General features: G+C 45.8%; 1 long non-coding RNA gene across 2 annotated transcripts in view; it reads left to right on the top strand.

Moving 5' to 3' along the window:
- The window catches only part of LOC139229907 (uncharacterized), a 56,611-nt gene extending 45,396 nt beyond the window's left edge, over nucleotides 1-11,215 (top strand). For both annotated transcript variants that reach the window (XR_011587854.1, XR_011587855.1), the window contains 3 exons: nucleotides 7,955-8,083; nucleotides 9,697-9,866; nucleotides 10,789-11,215. This is a non-coding gene — a long non-coding RNA (uncharacterized lncRNA). The remainder of the gene's footprint in view (nucleotides 1-7,954; nucleotides 8,084-9,696; nucleotides 9,867-10,788) is intronic.
- The last annotated feature ends 1,735 nt before the right edge of the window (nucleotides 11,216-12,950 follow it).

Here is a 12,950-nt window from a genome sequence, read left to right as displayed (position 1 = left end):
ACTGCTTTTCTTGATGTATATCAATGACTTGGACTTCAGTTACAGGGCACTATTTCAAAATTCAGGCGGCACAAAACTTGGAAGTAAAGTGATGTGTGGAGGATAGTGATCGACTTCAAGAAGACATGGACAGGCTGGTGAAGTGGGAAGACACGCGGCAGATGAAATTTAACTCACGTGAAATGAAGTATTTTGGTAGGAATAATGAGTGAAGCACATGTAAAGTAAATTGTACAATCCTACATGGGGTGCATGCAGAGACGTGTGCATAAATCGCTGAATGTAGCAGGGCAGGTTGAAAAAGCAGTTAAAAGGCTTGCCGGATCCTGGACTTCATAGAGGTATGAGGACAAGTGAAAATTATAATTAATCTGTTCACTGGTTCGGCCCCAACTGGAGCATTGTCAAATTCTGGAAACCACACTTGAGGAAAGATGTGAAGACCTTTTTTAAAGGTATAGAAAAGATTTACGAGAATGATTCCAGGGATGAGGGACTTCAGTTACATCGATAGTCTGGAGAAGCTGGGGTGGTTCTCTTTTTTGAATAGAAAAGATTTGCTAAGTGTTCAATCATGAGGGGTCTGGACAGAGTGGATAGAGAAACTGTTCCCATTGGCAGATGGGGCGAGAACCAGAGGATACATTCAAGGTGATTGGCAAAAGAACCAAAAGATGATGTAAAACATTTTTATGCAGCGAGTGGTTAAGAACCAGAATTGCACTGCCTGAAAGGATGGTGGAGAAAAACTCTTCTTGTGCAAAGGGGAGATGGCCAAGTATCTGAAGGAAACATATTGCAGGGCTATGGGGAAAGGGCTGGGGAGTGGGATTGTGAATGTAGGTGGAAGAATCATGAAAGGGTTAATAAAATGGTTCTACGAATCAATAAGAAAATAAGAAAAGACAGAATTAGTTTCCCGTGAGAAAGTAGTGGACAAAGTAGCTTGTGTGACCATCACTGATAAACAAGGGTTGATGGCCATGACTTGATAAGGTGCACATTTGCTTCATGTGATTAAGCTGGGCTATTCCGCTCGTAAAAGTATAAAGTGCTCTAAAGATAAACAGGCTATCAATTCCTGAAGCCCTAGTAACACACTGTGATTGATGAAGCGGGCCATACCTCCTCTAGTTGTTAAGAATAAAAAGGATGCGTCTGTAAGGATAGGCAGACCTTTTGACTGCCTGCCTTGGAATCCGTAGACTCTGTGCTGGCAGTTTGGTAACAGGTCCGAAGCTGCTTCAATAAAGACGTAAAGATTAAGGGTATCTGGCTCGATTGTTGTCGAATGCAGCTGACCTCCCGAAATAGGACTTAACATTTGGTGTCAGAAGTGGGATCCCAAAAACTCTCCATTGGAAGTGGCTGAATCATTGATATCCTACAGATGGGACGCGGCAGAGGAAATGGGCCCCAAAGTGAGTATATTTAGCTAAATTGCCACTTTGTTTTCCTCCTGTCTAAGTTCTGGTCGCGGATCTTTCACCACTGTTCAATTAATTGTTGACGGGATCGCCCGTGGTCAGTTGTCAGATTACCCCAGGAAAAAATAGATTTGGAATTGTCCACGATGGTGGTCCGTTAAAGTTACGAAGGAATAGATTTGGAATTGTCCACAATGGTGGTCTGTTAAAATGACGAAGGTGTAGGTTGATCTGGAAATTGTCTACCATAAGAAGTCCGTCAAACGTTAAAAGAGAAAAGGAATAAAGAGAATAGGAATAAAGAGAAAAGGAATAGAGAGAAAAGGAATAACTGATTTGAAATTGTCTCACTTAATGAGTCCGTCAAAACGTTGAATAACTGATTTGAAATTGTCTCACTTAATGAGTCCATCAAAACGTTGAATACCTAGGTTAAGATAAGTTTTATCGTGGGTAATAAACACCCAGATAAAAACGAGCAACTCAGACAATTGTCGGGAGGTTTGAATCAGAAATTAGGTTCAGACATATGGCCATTAGGGGGTTCAAGTGATTTAGAAACAATTAAACGCGCCCAAGAATTAATTTGGAAAAAGGAAATCAGGAAAAAGAGTAAGAATTGATTGAAATCTGGCGCAAACATTGTCAGGATGAAAAAGATAAGAATATTCTGGCGAGTTGGTAGGAGAATGCTCTCAAGGCAGGAATTAACCGATGCGGGAATCCCTAAGTCATTAGAAATTTAAAGAAAGGAATGTGCACAGGAAAAGAGAAATAGAACAAACAAGGAATCTTTAACTGAACTACGTAGTTCAATGGCTGGTCTTGGCATGCAAGGGGCTGACGAGGACAATAAATGGGATAATTAGAATATGACTCCAGGGGCTCCCCCGCCTCGTCCGAGGGCACAACCCGATGTTAATGCCTTGGCTGACGCGGCTGTGGCAGTAAATGTGCCGGTGCAAAATTTACAGACGAACGGAGTTCTACCACCCCCTTACCCCGGTCCTAATGTCCCAACACCGGGCGCCACTGCTGCTGCAACACTCATTTATCCCAGTTTAGAAAATGTGTCTAATATAGAACGACAGTCTTGGGGAACTAAGTCTGATGATGAGGTTTTCTGTCGATCCGTTGCAGAGGGGATTAGAAGCCAGGTTCAAAGACGGCGTCAATTTGAACAGGAAATAAGGAAATTACAACGGCTTGAAAGAAATTAACGACGTAGTGGTAAAGGGAAAAAGGGGAAATTAACCCCTACGGATGAGGATGATGTGATAATGTCAGGGTCAGACACTGGGACAGATTCAGAGTCGGGATGGGTTGGTGATGTTGAAGGGGACAATGACGGGGAGACACCAAGAACCCTGAAGAAATGTGCGCCGAAACAGCTGCCCGTCAGAACTGTCCCTAACCCTCGCGCGTTGGCACCAGCAGCGCCTGTTGTGGATGGGGGCCCGAATGTGCCACCACCTGCTATGATACAATTGTGGTTACCTTGGAAACCTCATGAACTTATGTCCATATTAACCAGTGCCCCGAATAAAAATACCTGTCCTCAACGGTTCATTGAATTTTTGTCACGAACCATTAGAGTCTATCAAGCAGACTCAAGGGACCATTGGTCTCTGGTACAACAGGTACTTACTGGTTCTGAATGGACCAGATTTCAGGAAGCCTTAGGACATCAAACTCACGAAGCCTTAGAAGCAGCACCCGCGAATAACGAGGACAGAGAGACGATGATTCTGGATGCTGTACACGTAGTTCTGCGAAAACCTGTCGATATTACCAAAGTCTTGGACATGAAACCAAAGAAGGGCGAGACAGCCGAGGAATTTTTAGAGAGATTTAAGGAAGTATATGGAACCCAGTCAGGAGACCAGGCGTTTTCTAGGGGACAACCCTCTCCTCAGTTTTGTTCTATGTTAATGAACTGCCTTCCTGGAACAGTTGCTACTGCAATAAGGACCAATAATCTTGACTGGTGTGACGCCACAACTCAGGAAATGTCTCGAGCAGTCAAAGCTTTTTGGAAGGACGGTCCGACAGTTGAGCTAAAAGATTCACTGCTGACTAAAGTAAAGACAGAATATGTTGTTAAGCCGGATCATGACTGTCTGCACTCAGTCCTCGAGGACACGAGCCCTCGCTCCGACCTTTCAGATACCCCTCTGTTAAACCCTGACCTCGTTATGTTCACTCATGGCAGTTCCTCCATCGACAAGGAAGGAACCCGCATTTCCGGTTATGCTGTTGTCAGTCAAGAAGGAACGACTCTCGAGTCTGGAGCCTTCCAGGTCCCCCTTTCCGCTCAGCAAACAGAACTTTTTGCCCTCACCCGTGCGTGTATTTTAGGAGAGGATCTCCGAGTCAATATCTACACTGACTCCCATTATGCCTTTGGGGTTGTCCACGACTTCGGCCAGCTCTGGAAAAACCGAGGATTCCTAACTTCAACCGGTACGCCAATCTCGAACCAAGTGCTTGTGTCTGACCTATTACTTGCTCTTCTGCTCCCTCGACAAATCGCTGTTATTAAATGTTCCGCTCATACTGCCGGTTTCTCTCCAATCGACATCGGAAACCGCCTTGCTGCCGAGGCGGCTAAGTGTGCTGCATGGAGTCAGCAGATTGTTGTGCCCCGAATGATGAGGCAGACGTCCAGCTCTAAACCGAGCTTGTCGGCCCCTGAAAAGCCAATGCCAACCATCAAAGAGGTACTTCGCCTACAGGAGGGCGCTCCTGCTGTACAAAAACAACTTTGGAACGATCTTGATTGTAAATATGATACTGCCTCCGGGTTGTGGATCACACCTGCTGATCAAACTTGTATGTCCGATGAATTGGCCCTTTGGGTAATTGAATGTGTTCATTACACCACACATTGTGGAGCAAAAGCCACTAGTGGCCTGCTCCTCCAGACATGGTGGCATCCTAGCCTCCAAATGTTTGCGCAGAATATTATTTCTCATTGCCTTACCTGCCAACGCCATAATCCTGGAAGGGGGGCACCATGTTAATTACGTAAAAAACCCTTGCCAGCCGGACCCTTCGAGACTTTGCAGATGGACTATATAGAATTGCCATGCTGTCAGTGTTATAAATATGTGTTGGTTATTGTTGATGTTTTTAGTAAATGGATTGAAACTTATCCTACTACGGATAATAGAGCCTATACTGTTGTTAAGATATTGCTGAAGGAAGTTATCCCTCGCTTCGGGGTTCCCAGTCGTCTTAGCTCAGATAATGGACCCCATTTCATTGCAGCTGTAAACAAGGAATTGTGCCAACAGTTAGGGATACTTCAGCAACTCTATTGTGCCTATCGCCCCCAGGCAGCGGGTCTGGACGAGCGAACCAACCAGACTCTTAAAACCAAGTTAGCTAAACTGACCTCTCAAACAGGGTCGACTTGGTTAAAATTGTTACCTGTAGCTCTTTTTCAGATTCGCTCCACCCCCGCAGGGACGACGCGTCTCACCCCGGCCGAGATCGTGTACGGCAGACTCTTCGCACCCCTTGGGACCACTATTCTCCAGTTGCCGTTTACTTTCATCACATGACTGAGAAGATGACTACCTATGTGTTAGCCCTAACTAAGCCATTGCGAGCCTCTCATTCACAGGTTCGCGCCGCTTATGATGACCGTCCCTCTTCTCACGGATCATCCCCTATCGAGCCCGGATCCTTCGTCCTCATCAAAAATTGGACGCGACATCATCTCCAGCCCCGATGGGATGGTCCATTTCAGGTCTTACTCACCAGCCCACCGCTGTAAAGGTGGAAGGTAGATTTGCGTGGGTGCACATGCATCATTGCAAATTGATTACCGGCGGTAATCAAAAGGCGGGAGTGGAGATAGACGTGGACTAATAATTGAAGTGTGGTCTAATAATTGAAGTGCCATAATACGTTCATTCCCGTCGTTCCGTAACCGTTTTAGCCGTAATTTTAAGCCATAATTTTAATTAATCTAATTATCATATGATTGCTTGTCCTGCTTTTAGGTATTTAGGCATAACATGAGGCCTTGGTGGCCACGATAGTAATATGACGGTTTGTAAGCCCCTTTGTCTTTCAGGATTGAAAGAATGCACGGAACTCTGCTGCTAGGAGTCGTGATCCTGCTGATAACAGTAACAAAAACAGGGGGACGACTACTCAGCTGCCCTACCGATGGCTCACGAGAGCAAATTCTCCGCCTCTGTACGGGAGATATAGTACAATGTGGGACCAGGACACCAGACGATCTCGAATCATGGACCATGACTAAAATAAAATCCCGTACGGGTATACTCTCACAAGTTGATCGACAGGTGACTCTACAGGGCAAAGACCGATGGAATTTGCCATGCCGGTTCAGGGAATGTGAAATGGACTTTGTTTGCCCTGAGGACTTTGTTTGACCTGATCAACCTGAAGATGACTTAGTTGATTCAAAGGACCAATCCCTGGAATCAGTAACAGGGCAAAGGAGGAAAATGAACGTGCAAGGGCAACTGGGGAAAGATCATAATATATTTCTGAGGACTCATAAGATCTTATTCGCGCCAGAGTCGGTTGTATGCTACCCTGTTATGTCGGTTACTGAATTGTTTACCCCAACCCCGGTTATGGATCCCAGTCTTTACATACGAGGATACAATGATACCCCGCCCGCCGAAAACATTACCTTCACATATTCCGATGGCTGAGGCACCACAGCCACCTGCCTAAACACCACAAGGTCTGGGAAGGATGGGTACCCACAGTGTTGGAATGGTACAGGATTCGGGTGCCCAAAAGTGGACGTGCCCGTTAACCAGATTTGTCTCACAAAGCAGTCCAATTATTCCTGTCTTCACGACTCAAACACGGGCATCACCTCTTGCCAGAGTGTGGATGCCTGTGTAGAAGTAAGACAAGGGACCCAAATGACCTGCAGTGCCCTATACCACAGCCAAACTTTTGCTTTATGCCACTACGACCTGTCGCGATCGGGCAAGCGCATATCACACAGGTTAGGCGCCGGAAGCCTGAAGTTATTGATGTAACCGATCAGCTCCGCGATCATTTGCAGGATTATGACGAGCCAGATCAGGTCCCTATCCCACATCTAACCGCAGTATTACGAGAATTGAGGCTCAGAGTGGGTCAATCTGTAAAGCTCTACCACCAACTGCAAACTAAAATCAAAGTACTGGAAGAAGATATCGATGTAGACTTACAAAGTCAGAGTTGGTGGAGAAAGGTCTGGGATTGGGGAATAAGTGTGAACACCCATCCTTGGATTCGTATAATTTCACACATACTGGTCGGGAAAAAATTGATCTTAGCAATAACATGGGGCATTATTTGATCTAAGCAACTGGGACTCCTGAAACCGCGTGACTGGCCAGCACGTTGAGGCAGGGAGTACCGGGCCGTGCACACAATTGAGAGTAAACATATAAATGAGAAGTTATCATGGAATGATAACAGGAGGGAATGTGAATGTAGGTGGAAGAATCATGAAAGGGTTAATAAAATGGTTCTACGAATCAATAAGAAAATAAGAAAAGACAGAATTAGTTTCCTGTGAGAAAGTAGTGGACAAAGTAGCTTGTGTGACCATCACTGATAAACAAGGGTTGATGGCCATGACTTGATGAGGTGCACATTTGCTTCGTGTGATTAAGCTGGGCTATTCCGCTCGTAAAAGTATAAAGTGCTCTAAAGATAAACGGGCTATCAATTCCTGAAGCCCTAGTAACACACTGTGATTGATGAAGCGGGCCATACCTCCTCTAGTTTGTAAGAATAAAAAGGATGCGTCTGTAAGGATAGGCAGACCTTTTGTCTGCCTGCCTCAGAATCTGTAGACTCTGTGCTGGCAGTTTGGTAACAGGTCCGAAGCTGCTTCAATAAAGACGTAAAGATTAAAGGTATCTGACTCGATTGTTGTCGAATGCAGCTGACCACCCGAAATAGGACTTAACAGGATTAGCTGATTTGCCATGGGCTCGAATGGCCACCTTCCACGCTGTAACCATTCTATGATTCTGTGATACGAGCTGGGAACTGATTCACATTACCTGAAGTGATGCACCCTAATAGTTCAGGTCCTGGTACCTGTGCAAATTCCTGGGGTTGGGGTGCTTTTCTTAATCCGCCACTTTTGTAGGGGGAAGGAGTGGCAAGAAAGGATCCGCTGAGACTCTTTACGAGCAGGGGTTGTTATCCCCGGTGTCTGGGGATTAATATTTAGCAGATCAACGTTTATCCTCAATCAATGTAACAAACAGATTATCTGGTCACTAACACATCGCTGTTTGTGGGAGCTTGCTGTGCGAAAATTGGTTGCCGCGTTTCCCACATTACAACTGTAACCAGACTTCGAAAGTACTTAATTGTAAAGCGCTTTGGACATCCGGTGGTCGTGAGGAGCTATAAAGTTTTCATTCGCACTGGGAGGTTGACTTGTGTTGAAGTACTGGCAGTCTAACTCTTGTTGTTTTATGGACTGGATGAACAAACTGCCATCTCTGCTTGCCTTTGCTCCCCAGGACGCGCAAGGAATACTGGAAGCCAATAAGCTTCGAGGAACAGGAATGACCACAATCGTTCGATTGTAAAAGGAGATTGGAGAACACAGCTCAACGAAGCAATGATGCATTTCGCTATTGCTGGAGCAGGTAAACAGGCTGACTGCACTTGTCCACTCTGGAATAAATTCCACGTGTTAGTTTGTGATATCTCCTCGTAATTTAACAGTTTGCGTCCAGTTTTCAATCTGGTAAAATTGGCCAGGCCAATATATCAAGGTGTAGTGCCCAGAACTATGCACACTACTCCCGATATGGTCTAACCAGGGATTTGTGCACCCGCAGCATAACTTCTCCTCTCTCCCCCCCCGGCCCCTATATTCTCTCGCTCTCTCGCTCTCAAGTACTTTATAGAAGAGGTGAGCGTTTCTGCCTCGACCACCTTTTCAGGCCGGGAGTTCCAGACCCCCAGCACCCTCTGGAGGAACACATTCCCATCGTATCTTCTCTAAATCTCCTACCAATTACTTTAAATCTATGGCCCCTGCATGTTGGGCCCTCGACGGGAATTCGATCCTTCCTATCCACTCTATCGAGGCCCCTCATAATGTTATACAACAGTCTTTGCATAAATGATCCGTCACAACCGCTTGAACGGGGTGGGGCACTGAGGTGATCCGAGGAAATATTTCAAAAACGAATGAAGGTCTTTGAAAGACTAGATTAGAAATATGGTGGTTTGTGGAGAATCCAAAACCATCATAATATATGATGGTCAATAATTAACCAATAAAGATTGCGAAACTACTTGGTGGATAGAATGTGGAACTGGATACGATGGGGAGCATTTGAGGAAAGTAACATAGATGCAATTAACATGGGTGAAAGGAATATAAGATTCTATGTGTTGGGTTCGGTGAATTGGGTGGAAGGACGCACTTGTGTAGCATCGAGCATCAGGGCTGTGCGGCCCCTTTCTGTGCTGTGGAATACATGTAATAATCATGGGCATTCGTTAATGTTTCACGAACTAGACTCTGGGAATAAATGACAGTGCATGGACTCGAAGGCAACCTGTTGCCAGTGGTAAAACATTGGTTAGTGGACAGCGATACTGTCCATCTACTGCAATTGGCAGGATATGATTTGTAGTCCTCCTAGGGATCTGTACTGGGGCCTCAGCTTTTCACTTTCAATGACTTAGATGAAGCAATAGAAATTTACACTGCAGAAGGAGGCCATTTCACGCCCATAGTGTCCGCACCGGCCGACACACAGCCATATATCCAAGTTTGCTCATGCCAGCAAGTTGGCTGGCACAGTAAGTAATGTATATGGGAGCAATTAAGTTTCAAAAGGCCGTTAAATTAAGGCTGCAAAACTGCCAAGATGGCGTTGAATGTGGGAAGTGTGAGAGTATCTACTTTAAATCCCGAGAACGTTGGATCACTATTTCTGTGTTTGGTTAGAAGCTAGGAACTGAAGCTGTAGATAAAGGGGGACCCATGAGCAGATATCATTAAACCAGTGGGAAGTACAAAAGACAAATTTTAAGTGATGGCCGAGAATGGAAGTTACTGATTGTTCAGAGCTCTGCTTGGACCTCCTCTGGAGCACTGGCTTAATTTCTGGGCAATGTACATCAGATGGATTGTAACCCTGGAGGAGGTGCTAGGCATTGTATGTATTGATATTGACCCTGGGATTGAGAAGAGAGTAGGATGGGAGCTTGAGATTCTGCACTAATGCTACTCTCATTCCAGACACGCAATCCGAGGATGCATGGTGCCTAAACCTTTCAAGCTGTCTTGCCCCAAGAAAAGGGAGTGCGAGGGCACGGCTGTTGTGCAGTTTATCTCAATGGCTGAGTGCATTGATGCGCTTCGCGCACAACCGAGAGGCCACAGGCGGGCCAGGCACAAGGAGACATCAGGTACCACAGTCAACGCTTCTCTCGACCCTGGAGGCCCGCTCTCCGCCCCCACACCACGGCACTTCTCTGGCTCTCTGCCCATAGTTTTATGTTCATTAAAAAATGAAATCCGAGCCAATTTAAGCATTGATTGACCCCCTCCCCTAATCTATATATCCTTTTTTTCCCCAAACACTGGCCTGTTGGATAATTTCTGGACACGCCCAGTTCACGCACTGCCCGACCTCAATAACTGAGTGCCTGAGCTGGCATGTGAATCTGAGCGCTGGGACCAGAGCCCGCGGCAGGGCTGTGACCACTGAGAATTGATTTGAGGCTCACATCTCAGTGATCTTAGAGGCGGGCGCAGTCTCCGGCAATTCTGGGCTGAATTTGAATCTGACACCGAGGCAAACGTCCAGCGTCTGAGCTGTGGGATGTTTCAAACTAATGGCTCCCAGCTCTGGGCACCGAGATGGAGGAAACTTCCGTTTCCCAGCAGGATCCTTGGGATTGGAGTCTTGTTGCTAACGGACTATTGTGGTGGTGGTGGGGTGAACAACAAGTCCGGACTGTTCCTCATTGTTCGTCTGCCTGATTGGGCTGCACCCACAAATGAATGTAGAAATTGCAGCTTATATCCTCGCGGTGTGGAGGGCACACGATGTAAACTGGACTGAAATAACTAGAGAGCGCAGTTTACGATCAAAGCCTGGATTTATCAGTTCTCCCAGTGGCTGAGATACAGCCATTGAGACATGAACGGGAAGATCCCAGGTCTTGCTAACTGATTCGGTACTGTCGGCAGGTGGCCGGGTGGTGTGTCCGGGACACATTATTAGCGGGGTGGGGGGGAGGGAGAAAAAGTGTAACTGGAAACATACCACTGTCTTCAGACTGAAATCCGCCTTTGTCTTTCCCCTTCAACTTCACCGGTGAACAGGCTCGCTGGTGATTGTGGAAACCGGGATCGGTGAAAAGTGCACAGCCGGAAATTCCTGATCCGTATACATTTGTCGTTGCTCAGTTCGGTCTATTCCAATGTCCTCTCTGAAATGTTTGTTGCATGTGTCAGTTTTTCCTCGGCTGCCGGGGCTCCAGTCGGTGTGAAGCTCCAACTTTCGTTACCTGAATGATTCCGGTCCGCTTTATTGTCTCCAACCCCCAACCAGGCCGCGGAACTGTTCCCTCGGGCGGAGCTTTGAAAACGGACCAGCGCCCGAGAGGTAACAGATTATGCCTGAAGTTTAATTCTCTGATGCTGGGCCAAGCTGGGTCTCAGCATGTCAGTGTGATGCTTCACTCATTCTTCTTCCGGGCAGTAAGTGGCCTAGGGTGGCAAAATGTGGTAATCGAATTAATTATTTTTGTTTAACGCTTTTTGATATACTTAATAAAGATCGTTCCTGTAAGGTTCTGGTCTCCGGTGCTTGAGCTTATTTCGGGTGAAGTGAGTAATTCGTTGTCCGAGGAATAGCGCATGAGCCTGCGCAGGAGTCGGCTGAACTCGGGCTTGGATCGTGCTGCAATTGGTGGTGCAGCAAGAGATTTCGGCAACGTGCACTCCTGATAGAATGTGAATATTTCTGCCCCCCGCCCCCTCCATTCACGCCTCTCTTCCTTTCCTCATGCTTTGGACCCCTTAGGCCGCTCCACCTGAGCTTGCCCCACTGACCAATGGAAGCACAGCCGCTTCAGCAGTTTAATGTGCTGACTCAACTCCCCAGTCCCAGCACGGTCAGTGTTCCATATTGAGTGATCAGACTGGACCGCTCGAGCTGGTGGCAACTTCCTTTAACCCTCAGTAACTGAGGCGTTGTTATCTCCGTGCTTGTCCCCTCCTTATCTCCATCTACATATTGTACCTCGGTGACATCATCCAAAAGACAATGGGCTGGATTTAACCGGTCCTATGACGGCCTAGGCACAGCGCACGTTGTCGCAAGTGCCTTTCTGCGATTTCAGCATTTGGATGAGGGAAAAAAAGCAACAGAATTTGCGATATGTCCAGTTTCTCCATGACTGATCGCTGTAAATTTCCTTTCGCTGGTGCAGGATTGGGCTATTTGCCCAACTACTGCCCAGCAAACACTTGTACTTGGTAAAAGCAGTAAGGTCATTTACCAGCAGAATGATTTATATAAATATTTGAAATGGCTTTAAAAAATCGCTTAAATTTAAAAGTTCTGGTCAATTGATCCTGGTTTAAAAATGCCTAGATTTATTTTTCAATTTTATTCTAAGTTTTTTAATTTTTAAACTATTATTACTATTACAGTCTGAAGTTTTTTTTGGTGATTTCCAATATTCTTGTACGGATTAAAGAATCTCCTTTCTCATTGGTTGTCTTGACATATTTTAACAGATTTCTGGACGTCATTTTTCTCATTCTGGTGTTTCTGGAATTAATTCTTGTATTTAAGGAAAGCTCATTCCGTGTTTCTGGGGCTCCAAATTGCGCTATTTACGCAGCACCTAATTGTGCTTTTTAGGTGGCTACCATTTCCACGATATATATATATAGCTCAGAATTATTTTGCTTGTGGTTCGCTCTCTAAATCCTCCTACTGCATGAACAGCTTATTTACCTGTGTCTTTCTCCAACTCTCCTTTCTAAACCTAATTCCTCTTTAGCTGCAGCTAATTTCGCTGTACCAAGCGAATTCCCCTGTTCCTGGAGCTCCTAGTTCTCCATGTTGCTGGAGCTCCCAGTTGTACTTATTACGTGTCTTAGTGCAACGATCTATATATAGCTGAATTGTCCCCAATATCTGACGCCTGACCCTATTTTCTCTCGCTACTTACTGATCTCACTCCATGACCTCTGAGCCCAGGTCTCCAAACTCGGCGGAATTATAAGAATGCTGAAGAAAGAGGGGAATTAGGAGATCCAGAAATGGGGCAATATGGATCTCTAAAATCAAGGTCAGGAAATGGGTATTAGGAGAGTTGACCCAAACCAGTGCAGTTACCAGCGAGCTCCAACTGCAGGAAAATTATTTGCTCTGTTAACAAGGGATTTTGAGCTCCTAAAATCGCCAAACTGGAGCTTCAGAAACAGGAAAATTGAAAGTGCCATAAAGAGAGAGACACTAGCAGCTCCAT

This window comes from Pristiophorus japonicus, chromosome 19 (genome assembly GCF_044704955.1).
Source record: "Pristiophorus japonicus isolate sPriJap1 chromosome 19, sPriJap1.hap1, whole genome shotgun sequence".
Taxonomy (NCBI): domain Eukaryota; kingdom Metazoa; phylum Chordata; class Chondrichthyes; family Pristiophoridae; genus Pristiophorus; species Pristiophorus japonicus.
The sequence above is the reverse complement of the archived record's forward strand: the minus strand, read 5'-3'. Positions and strand labels throughout refer to the sequence as shown.